Raw genomic sequence first — 10,261 nt, forward strand, 5'->3', positions numbered from 1 at the left:
TTTTGCAGTGTTGTCACACCATATTTGTGGGAGGGGTGAGGGGGGCTGATGCAAATGTGTATGTCTGTTGTAGGAGAGCACTCATGGCTCCTATTTCAGGTCTATAAGGTCCTGTCCCCTCATCTTCTTTCATGTGGCACAGGACTAAAGATGCCACATATTTGGGCATGTTAATCCAGGAAAAAAAACCACAACACTTCTCAACTGTGTCTCTCTGGAATCTGGTCTCCTTAGTCAGTGGGAGATTGTTGTTGGACACCAGAGCAAGGCACACAAAACAAAGATCTGAACATAACAATGTAACACCACCACCTTCTCTCCAGTCCTCTGCTGTCAGAGACCACTGTTCTGCAGCCCTGGGAAAAAAAAAAAAAGGCTTAATAGGTCTCTTGGGTTTATATTTGGGAGTAGGAAGCTATGTTGGGCATCATCACTAGAGCCATGGTTCTCAATGTTGTCACAAAATTATTGTTTCTAAAAAGCAAGCACAAAACTTCTCAGGTGAACCTTTTAAGATGAAATGGTCTGGTCAACATTTCTCTATGCCCAGGGGAAACTGATGGGGAAGACTAGCAGAAAATTGTTTTAAGGAGCACTTACAGAAATCCTAGCAGCACATATATTTGCAAAAATTTCAGGGGCATATCTTGATTTTGTGTACAAATTCTGTAGCTGTCTGCATTCTTGCTTGGACAGAGATTTCAGTCATGTATCTCAGCCCTGCTTTCAAGTATTTGGGTATGTATTTGTATTTAGATGTAAACATACCACTGTGATAGGGAATATAAATTATGTTTTCAATTCTTACAGCTTCCAGTTTCATTCAAATTGGACTTAGCTGCCTGCTCGCTTCGCAAAGGATATAAATTTTGCTGGCAGGGATACATGCAGCTTGAAATTGTGTGATCTGAATTTGGCTTCTGCTGATTTTTAATCCTTCATTTAAAAAAACAGCAACCCACAGCATGGTCATAAGACAAGTATCTGCTCTGATTATTAGGGTCAGCTTTGAAGTTATCTGCAAGGACTCTCAGGTACATCTCAAAACTTCTACCTCCTTTAAAGTACATAATACTTCTTGCAAACATGCAGCTGTAATAGGGCTTTACCTGAAGATGCCTTTTCTCTCCTTCTGGACAGAAGAGTAACCAAGGTTGGGATGGAAACGTGACACTGACAGTTTCCTTGTGATAAATCCTTCCACAGGGAAGCAAGTTCAACACACCTGTGAGAGGATTGCCTGTAGTCTGGTTCCCAGTACATGGACTACCTGAGACCAATCTGGATGGCTGATGGTGATTTCCATGGACCCATCTACAGGTCTCTGAGCCATATCCTATTCTAACCCTATGAAGGAAAAGAGGCTCTTCTTCCCTGGTCAGAATGGGATTGCTGGCCAGGGGAGGATTTTTAAATCCACTTCATGAGCAGACAGGAGACAGTAGCTTCTGTCCAAACAAGGATTTTCCTCTTCAGCCCTTGCAAAGGCTGAATGCCTACTAATAGGGGAAAATAAATGATGAGAGGAGAGTAGATCCAATCCTTAGTGTCACTCTTGTTTTTCCTTCCATACATGGCTCAGGCAGTTCCTACAGCTGGGATATTAGGCATAGACTGCAGTACTGTTTACACTGTAGTGACTCTTCTAGGGAGGCTTTGCATCATTACTGATCAGGATGGAGCCTTAATCTCTGTGTTAAACCAAAACCCATGGTGTCCTGGCTTATAAACAAGATTTCTACATACTGAAGGACTGACACTCATACAGGAAAGCTGGGGAGGGACATTTTACAAGAACTTGTAGTGAGAGAATGGATTAAAACTGGAAGAGGGGAGACTTAGGTTAGACATTAGGAAGAAATTCTCAGTGTGAGGGTGGTGTGACACTGGAGGGGGTGCCCAGGGAAGCTGTGGATGCCCACTCCTCAAAATGTTCAAGGCAAGGTCAGATGGGGCTCTGAGCAACCTGATCTAGTGGGAGGTGTCCCTGCCCATGCAGGGGGATTGGAACTAGATGATCTTTAAGGTCCCTTCCAACCCAAACCATTCAGTGATTCTATGTTTCTATGATTAAGATGTTAGTCCCTAAAATTGGATTGTGAAAATAGGCTTACCCTTCAGCTGTGGCTATATTACCTCAAAGAACTACTAAGATTTATTTACTATTGCTGAAACTTTCTGAGAAAATTAAGTTATCCCTTTATACAGATTAATTGATTACTGTGCTTCAACCTACATGTATTTGATCATATTATATTCTGATATATTTCTCATCATTAAATACTTGAAGGAGGAAAGAATCAAAGATAACACAGAAAGAAGAAGTATATGTCCAACCCAACATACCTCAGTACTACTGTGCCTATTAACAGGCTGTTGATCAAAAGGGAGAACTCAGCCAAGATAAGCAGGACTTGGAATGCAGTCTAGTGCACAAACACAAAACCAAACAGAAAATCTATTCACTGCCAGTGTCATAGCTACTCACCGTAATATTAGACTCAAATTCCTTGTACTTGTCTCACTAGGTAAAATAAATCTAAACCCATTTGTAATATGACAGCATGAATAATGAGTCTTTTCTGTTGTGTTGGGGTTTTTTTTAAATATAATTTGAATTTAACTGACTGTTCTTGCATTTTGAAAAATTAGGAAGTAAAGATTTAAAGAAAGTACCACAATGCAGGCATGTTTTGCAGGGCCAGTAGCGTTGCTTTCAAGGCAGAGAAGCCAAGTCACAGATAATATGATATTCACGTTTTTCATGAGTAATTACTGGAGATGCCAAGGGATCCAGGACCCAACTTTCTGAGGGAACAAGCAGGACAGAAGCCTGTGAAGCCAGCATAGACACAGGGCTGGACCCATGGTACTGTTTGGAGCTCAGCCCCTCTTGCTGTCTTTGGGACAGCTAGCAAATGCATGTGGCCCTTGAACAGGATGAGCAAGTTTGTGTATGGGAAATCCTCTGAGATTCCCTACAGCCTCCTAGAAGTTTTGCACAGGCATCAGATAGGATCAGCTGAAAACCCCTAGTTAGGAAGTCGTGTGAACCTTTTCAGTACCTCTGCAACTACACACTGGCATATGATAGAATCATAGAATGCCAGGTTGGAAGGGACCTCAGGGATCATCTGGTCCAACCTTTCTAGGTACTACTATAGTACTACTATAGTTGATGGATATAGAGAATTATTTGTGTTGGAAGGGACCTTAAATATAATCAAGTTCCAAGGTTTTCCACAGGTAGGGACACCTTCCACCAGAGGCATTGAAAGCATCAGCCACAGAAATGGACTTCTGACCATGGCTGAGTTTGCCAAAGTCTGTCAGAGCTCCAAACTGGAGATTAATTGGAAAATGCTCTCACAGATTCTCTCCAAATAATTAGACAAAGAAACTGACAAATTTTTTCAGAGAGTTTGTTCTGTTCATTTCTCTCCAAGAGTGAAAACAGGGTGAGCTAGAGCAGGTTGTTCATGACTGTGCCCAGTGTCGTTTTGAATATCTCCAAGGAGACTTCACAGCCTCTCTGGGCAGCTTGTGCCAGTGTTCAACTACTTTCATAGAATCAGCAAGGAATCATAGAACCATAGAACTATTCAGGTTGGAAAAGACACTTGGGATCACCAAGTCCAACCATCATCCCTACTCTACAAAGTTCTCCCCTAAACCACATCCACCAACACCACATCCAAGTGAGTCCCATATTCTACAAAATATTGCACACAGTTACTCTCAAATCCTTAGGTATCACCTCTGCTTTTGGCATGTATCATATTTTTCAGACCACAGGGCAAGAATATACTATGGAACTTCTTCATCTTTCTGTACAAACTAGTTTCAGTAAGTGTTTGTCTACAGTAAAGGGCCATGATGTACTGAAAGTAACACTGTAAATAATAGAAAGCTGTGAAACTTATGTCAAGAGGATTTAATTTTAGTCAGGAGTAGATCAATATCATACTTGGCACTTCAATCTTGATCAAAAGACAGGAGACATTAGATTTCACTGCTTTTCACCAAGTCAGACAAGAAAAGTTCAGATTATTGGCCAGATAGAGGAGGTACACTTTATAGTACTGTAAACCACAGGAAAATAGATACTAATCTCCACGTTAGCACTGAACTCAGTTTTCCTCAGTTTTTCTGAACAACCATATCATAGCAGGAAGCCCACATCTCCAAGCAATGCAGTCTTCTGATGTAGCTGAGAAGGACTCAGGCATATATTGATCTAGACAGACTGAAGAGCTGGGCAAAGAGGAACCTCAAGAGGTTCAACAAGAATAAGTGTAGAGTCCTGCACCTGGGGAGAAAAAACACCATGCGCTGATAGTATAGACCTGCTAGAAAGCAGCCTCATGGAGAAGAATCTTGAGGTCCTGGTGGATAACAGATTATCCGTGGGACAGCAATGTGCCCTTGTGGCCAAGGGAGCCAGTAGTATCTTGGGATGTATTAAGAACAGTGTGGCCAGCAAGTCAAAGGAGGTTCTCCTCCCCCTCTACTCTGCCCCTGTAAGACCACATCTGGAGTATTGTGTCCAGTTCTGGGCTCCCCAGATCAAGAGGGACAGGGATATACTGGAAAGAGTTCAGTGGAGGCTACAGGGATGATTAAGGGACTGGAACATCTGTCATATGAGGAAAGGCTGAGAGACCTGGGGCTGTTTAGTCTTGAGAAGAGAAGGCTAAGGGGGGACCTTATTAATGTATATAAGTATCTGAAGGGTGGATGTCAAGAAAGGACCAATCTCTTTTCAGTGGTGCCCTGTGATAGGATGAGGTGAAACAGCACCAAGTTGCAACACAGAAGTTCCACCTTAACATCAGGAGAAACTTCTTTACTGTGAGGGTGTCGGAGCACTGGAACAGGCTGCCCAGATAGGTCGTGGAGTCTCCTTCTCTGGAGACTTTAAGACCCATCTGGACATGTTCCTGTGTGATCTGCCCTAGGTGTTCCTGCTGCAGCAGGGAGGTTGGTCTTGATGATCTTCAGAGGTTCCTTTCAACCCCTATGATTCTATGATTCCTGGTCAGCTTCCTGCTAATGAGAGGTAAAAGCGATCCCTCCAACATTCTATCTCATTGTGGAGCATAAAACAGAAGGTAGATAAGTAGGGATTGATCACTTAGCTGAGAGACGCCTGAGCAGTGCCTGAAATTTCTCTAGGAGGGAGCTTCAGCTTACAGATATAAAATCCTGTCACTCATTTTTATCCTAAGATAAAGGAACAACCAGATTAAATGATGGTGTGAAATAGGCATAATGGTGCTGTTTGAAGTAACTGCAGTGTTGCAGAAAGAAGCTACAAACCATATCTTTGAAGTATTATGAGATATTGCAGCACACTCTTAATGCTGAAAATCCTTCCCCACACACTGTCTCAGAAAAGGGCATTCAGAGGTAAGTGAATGTTGTGTGAGACAAGCCCATTCATTTTTTGAGATTTAGTGTTGTTAATATCCTCTAAGTAAACAAAACAAGGAATTATTAAACCTTCACTTAAGCACCATCAGATATATTGTAATTATGTGGAAGAAGTACCATGCAAGATGAGTTGTTACACTGCTAATAGAAACAGTGGATAAATAAAAATTATTGAATAGAGGGTATTGTGAAATTCTGGATGGTTCAGTCATTAATAATATGTAATATATGAGAAAGCAGAGATGGTCAGATGCTTCCTAAAAGCTGCTCTTGGCCTCTTCAGTAAAGGAAAGAGATTGGATATAGGGCAAAATGTCTACATGCAATTTGAATTGTTATTTTCCAACACCTGTCTACACGTGGTATATTTAATCCACTGTACAATAATTTTAGATGCTTTATAAAAACAAGACATGAATATAAAGTCACAACTGTATATTTTTATATTAAACTGCTCTGACTTGGAGCGATAGTGATGTGATTTTGCCAGTATTTCTTTGTCAGTGAGACATAAGCATATGTGCATTCAGCAAACAGCTGTGGCAGCGGCTTGTGGAACTGCTCAGGATCTTTCCTCCAGCTGTTCATAACCCTCCTCCTGCTGCATCACATCTGCCAGCAGAGCTGCTCCCAGCTCATTCCACCAGATTTAACAAAGGTTTAGAATTCTATTATGTGCACACCAGATTCCTTTGGCATACAATTCTGCTGGCATATGTAAGGTAGTGACAGGGCAGAGGTGCAGATGACTTCAGACTTCAGCAGACACAACTGCAGCATAAGGAGATGTCTGTCCAGCATGGTTTACCTGCCCTTTGTTGACAAGCCCTGAGCTTCATCCATGCACAAGTGTGACAGCCCTTTACCTGAGAGCAAGGAAAGACAATGAAATGGGCCACTGAGCCAAATAATCAGGGTAGTTACCAAGTCTTCTCCTCTCAGTGAAATTAATAAACTTAAATGAGGCAGACAACAGCTAGGATGTCTGTTCTGTAGAATACCCTGGACTTGAAGAAGTGTCACATAACTTAAACTTTCCCCAAGAAACACACACTCTGAAGTGTTTAAATTTAGTAATGATTTCTATATTTACAAAATAATTCCTAGGCCCCCAGTCAGCCTTCCAGGTAGCAGATGTGCAGCCCAAAGAAGCTCTGAGGCAGTTTCAGAGGGGGCAAGAGGGTGAACAGGAGTCCCGGGCTCTCATGTTGCCAAGAATGCGTGCCAAGGAGAAGCCTTCAGGTTCCCCATCTTCCTGGGGGTCAGAGAGATTTGCTGCCTCCAGGCTTTGAGCCATCTTAAGTAAAAGAGAGGGTCATCCCCTGAACCTCATCACCTTCATTCACAGCATTTCACACTATGGGAAGAGTTCTCTGACCTAGCGTTCATGTTTAATTTGTAGATGACCACTTCAGAGCAACTTCTCCCTTTCTAATTAATGAGAGAAACAGCATTTCTGTGGTGTAACTAATCTCATCATACTGTATGCAGAGGTACTGTAAAATGTACTGTGCCCTAAAAGTGCCTGTTTTTCTCCACTGACTGGAAGGAGAACCTAGAATGTTCAAACATACTAATCACATGAGATTACTCACCCTACACATCTAACAGAAGCTAAAATGTAGACAGGACAAATCTATTGTGGTATTAACACTGGATGAAGGGAAGATTATTTCTTTTTCTAAAATGAGGCAAAAAGCCCACCTCACTTCTTTTCCTGAACTACCAGGCTCCAGAACAAATCCTCCCTGCTTTCTTTGTGGCTCATACAGCTCATATCCTTTTCAGGTGTGTGTGGCACAACTTCTGGGGGGTGAATACAGAGGGTGGGAATACAGGGGTTTCTGTCACTGCTAAGTGTTCTTTTTATTTTGAGATTCCATATACAAAGTTGCATATTAATGCCCACAGACTACAGAAGGCCCTTAAAAAAATGACCACAGGTCCCTTTGAAAAGGAGCTATGAGTGATACCCATAAGAGAGGCTAACACATCCCATTCTAGCTAGACTTGCTTTTTTTTAAGACTGCTCTGATTCACCCCTGCATTTGCAGAAAAACCTTCCAAATTCAGCAGGGAAGAAGCCCTCAGGCTAAAGAAATACTATGTCCCATCAAATTCTATTTAACTTGGGCTGAGTTATAAATTATTAAGAACAACAAGCTCCCTGCTGAAACTTGAAATCCTCAGGAAAAATATTGCCGGAAAAGTGCCAAATCATGTTTAAAAACAGGGACGAGGATTTAAGCATTACTTTATTGCACTGCCAAGCATCATCAGTGAGTTCTGGAAGATCATAAAGAACAGGAGACTGAGCCAGCTCTGGTTGATCTGGCCATACTTCTTCTTACAACTCTGCATAGTCCCACTAGGTCCTGGCACATAAAGCAAAATCTGCTCAGACTAACAAGGTCAGGCACCTTCACTCATCTAAAGATAAAGCATCAGACACCAGCCATCAACCTGCTGTCTGGCATGATAGTCTTCTCTGGCCAACAGCTACTACAGCAACTGGAACACTGAACCACTGGCCCAGCAATGCTGTAAGTGCCACGTGGTTAACTTGTTCCTGAGAAGAAGATTATTAAGGATATATAGAGAAAGATTTATTTCAAGCTTTTTCTTTAAAGGAAAAAAGTTACATTTATAACCACCTGAACAATCTTGATTGTCTGATTAATTCTTCATATCCATCATGGTGCAGTTTATTTCTGTTCCTCTGTGCTATTTTCCCCCCATTGTGATCCAATTCATCCCACACAAAGTAATGATATTCCTTGCAGAGGGGAGAGAATAGCAATTGAACATGCAACCAAGATATGATTTTGCCTTCATTATTGTGGCCTTGTAATGCCACTTAGGATTTTTACCACATCCAACATGCATGAAATATTGATAAACTGATGGATATTTGATAAACATTATTCTTACTTATTTTGTTTAATTTAATCTACAAACTTCATTACAGCCAGAAAACCCATTGTGTCATTTAATCAGTGCCCCTATCACCATAGAAATGTTATTACTACATCTTTCTCTTGACTGGTAGATGTAGAATTGCTGCAGCATTCTTAAGTGATGAGCTAACAGAATTTATATTGTGAGATTACTCCCTTCTCTCAGGTTGATTGATATTTTTGCCTGACAAAAATGGTTTATTTAAAAAAAAAAAAAATCACCTCTCACATTTCTGGCTTTTGATTTCATGCCTTTGTTGCTAGGTATGTCTTCTTTAAACATCTCCACCATTTAGCTGCCCTAATATTTTCTCCCAGGCATGGTATCCCAGGTATCAGGCATGATGTTGCAGGGTCTCAGACACTGCTGATTTCTAACAAACCTAGTTCTAAAGAATCGAAACTGTATAAATTAGCTTCAGATCATACAACAACATGAATTAATCTTATCTGAGGACCACTGCAATCTACTACAGCTGTTAAAAATGTAAAGGCAGATAAAAAATTATTACAGGCAACTGTAAGATGGTTAGTGAGTCCTTATTTAAAAATAGGGGGGGGTTTCTCCATTTACTTTCTTATATGAGTGAAAGGAAGATTTAATCAATCATCAATGAAACCTGGCCAGATGACCACTAAGTTATCTAAGTGCTATCTTCAGAATACAATTCAGCCTCATAGAATGTAGCTTTTTAATTAAAATAACCATAGAGCCTCCAAAATAGAAATGTATCTTGTTCCAATACTGCTCTGAAGTCTACATTTGAAATTTAAAAAAATATAGACAAGACTTTGTGATTGAGAACCTTTAGAACATTGTATGGTCTTTATATATATATAGCATCCCTTCACCTACCGTGCAGGTGGAGTGCACACAAGTGAAAAACTCCTACAGAAGGTAATTAATGCTTAAATAAAGAGCAACAGTTGCCATATATAGCTTCTAGATCATTTTATTGTCAAGATTTAGAACACAATTTGTGGAAGGTAGGGCTTTGAGCCCACTTGTGTAGAAGCTGGAGGTCCTTGGTAGATATCTTACCAGAAACCTCTGGATATTTTCATTCAACTTCTTCAGCTTATGAGGACAGGATGTCTCCAGCCCTCTGTACAGTGAGTGGCAGCCTGACGAGGCTGACGAGGAGCCTGGCACTAGGAAAAGAGATGGACTCCCTTCACATTGAACCTCAAAGAGTTTCAGAAAGAACTGGGGTGGAAGATGCCACGAAGAAGAAAAGGGTTGGAAAATCAGAATCTTGCTGGCAAACCAAGAAACTTACCAAAGAGTTGGGAACTGCTGGGGGAATTATTGCACCACTGGGACTTTGTACAAATGGAATGGAGTTATTTTCTCCTGGCAATGGATCTCGTTCCCCCCAGGCCACACTGGTGTCTGAGGGGAGGGCCTGTGGACAGAATCTCAGGCAAGTTTACATCTGCAGAGCACACTTAAAATCAGAGGAGGTAAAATTACCTTATAAATTGTTTACAAAAATTATTCCACCCGCCATGGCAATGCAAAAAGCAAGGAACAGCAGCTGTGAATATACTACTTATGGAACATTTTCATTTGAGAAGAGGATTATCGAAAATGTTTATCAAGAGTACAGCAAACTACTGTCTGTGTCACATAAAGTGCTTATTAGCCCAAAATTTTGTGGCTTCAGGCTGGAGAGACTGATCATATCCAAATGGGAATCTGCATATTATTGACTTAGAAGTAGTTGATTACAATAGTTCATGTGGCTGGTGACATAGGAAAGATTGTGATAACAGCATCTTACTAACAAATCAAGACACAGTCCCTAGGATGAAACAGAGGAATGAGCCTTCTTGGAATGAGTACAGAAATTACTTTCCATGGTTCAGCA

The sequence above is a fragment of the Chaetura pelagica genome, unplaced genomic scaffold, assembly GCF_000747805.2.
Source record: "Chaetura pelagica isolate M959 unplaced genomic scaffold, ChaPel_1.0 scaffold115, whole genome shotgun sequence".
Lineage (NCBI taxonomy): Eukaryota > Metazoa > Chordata > Aves > Apodiformes > Apodidae > Chaetura > Chaetura pelagica.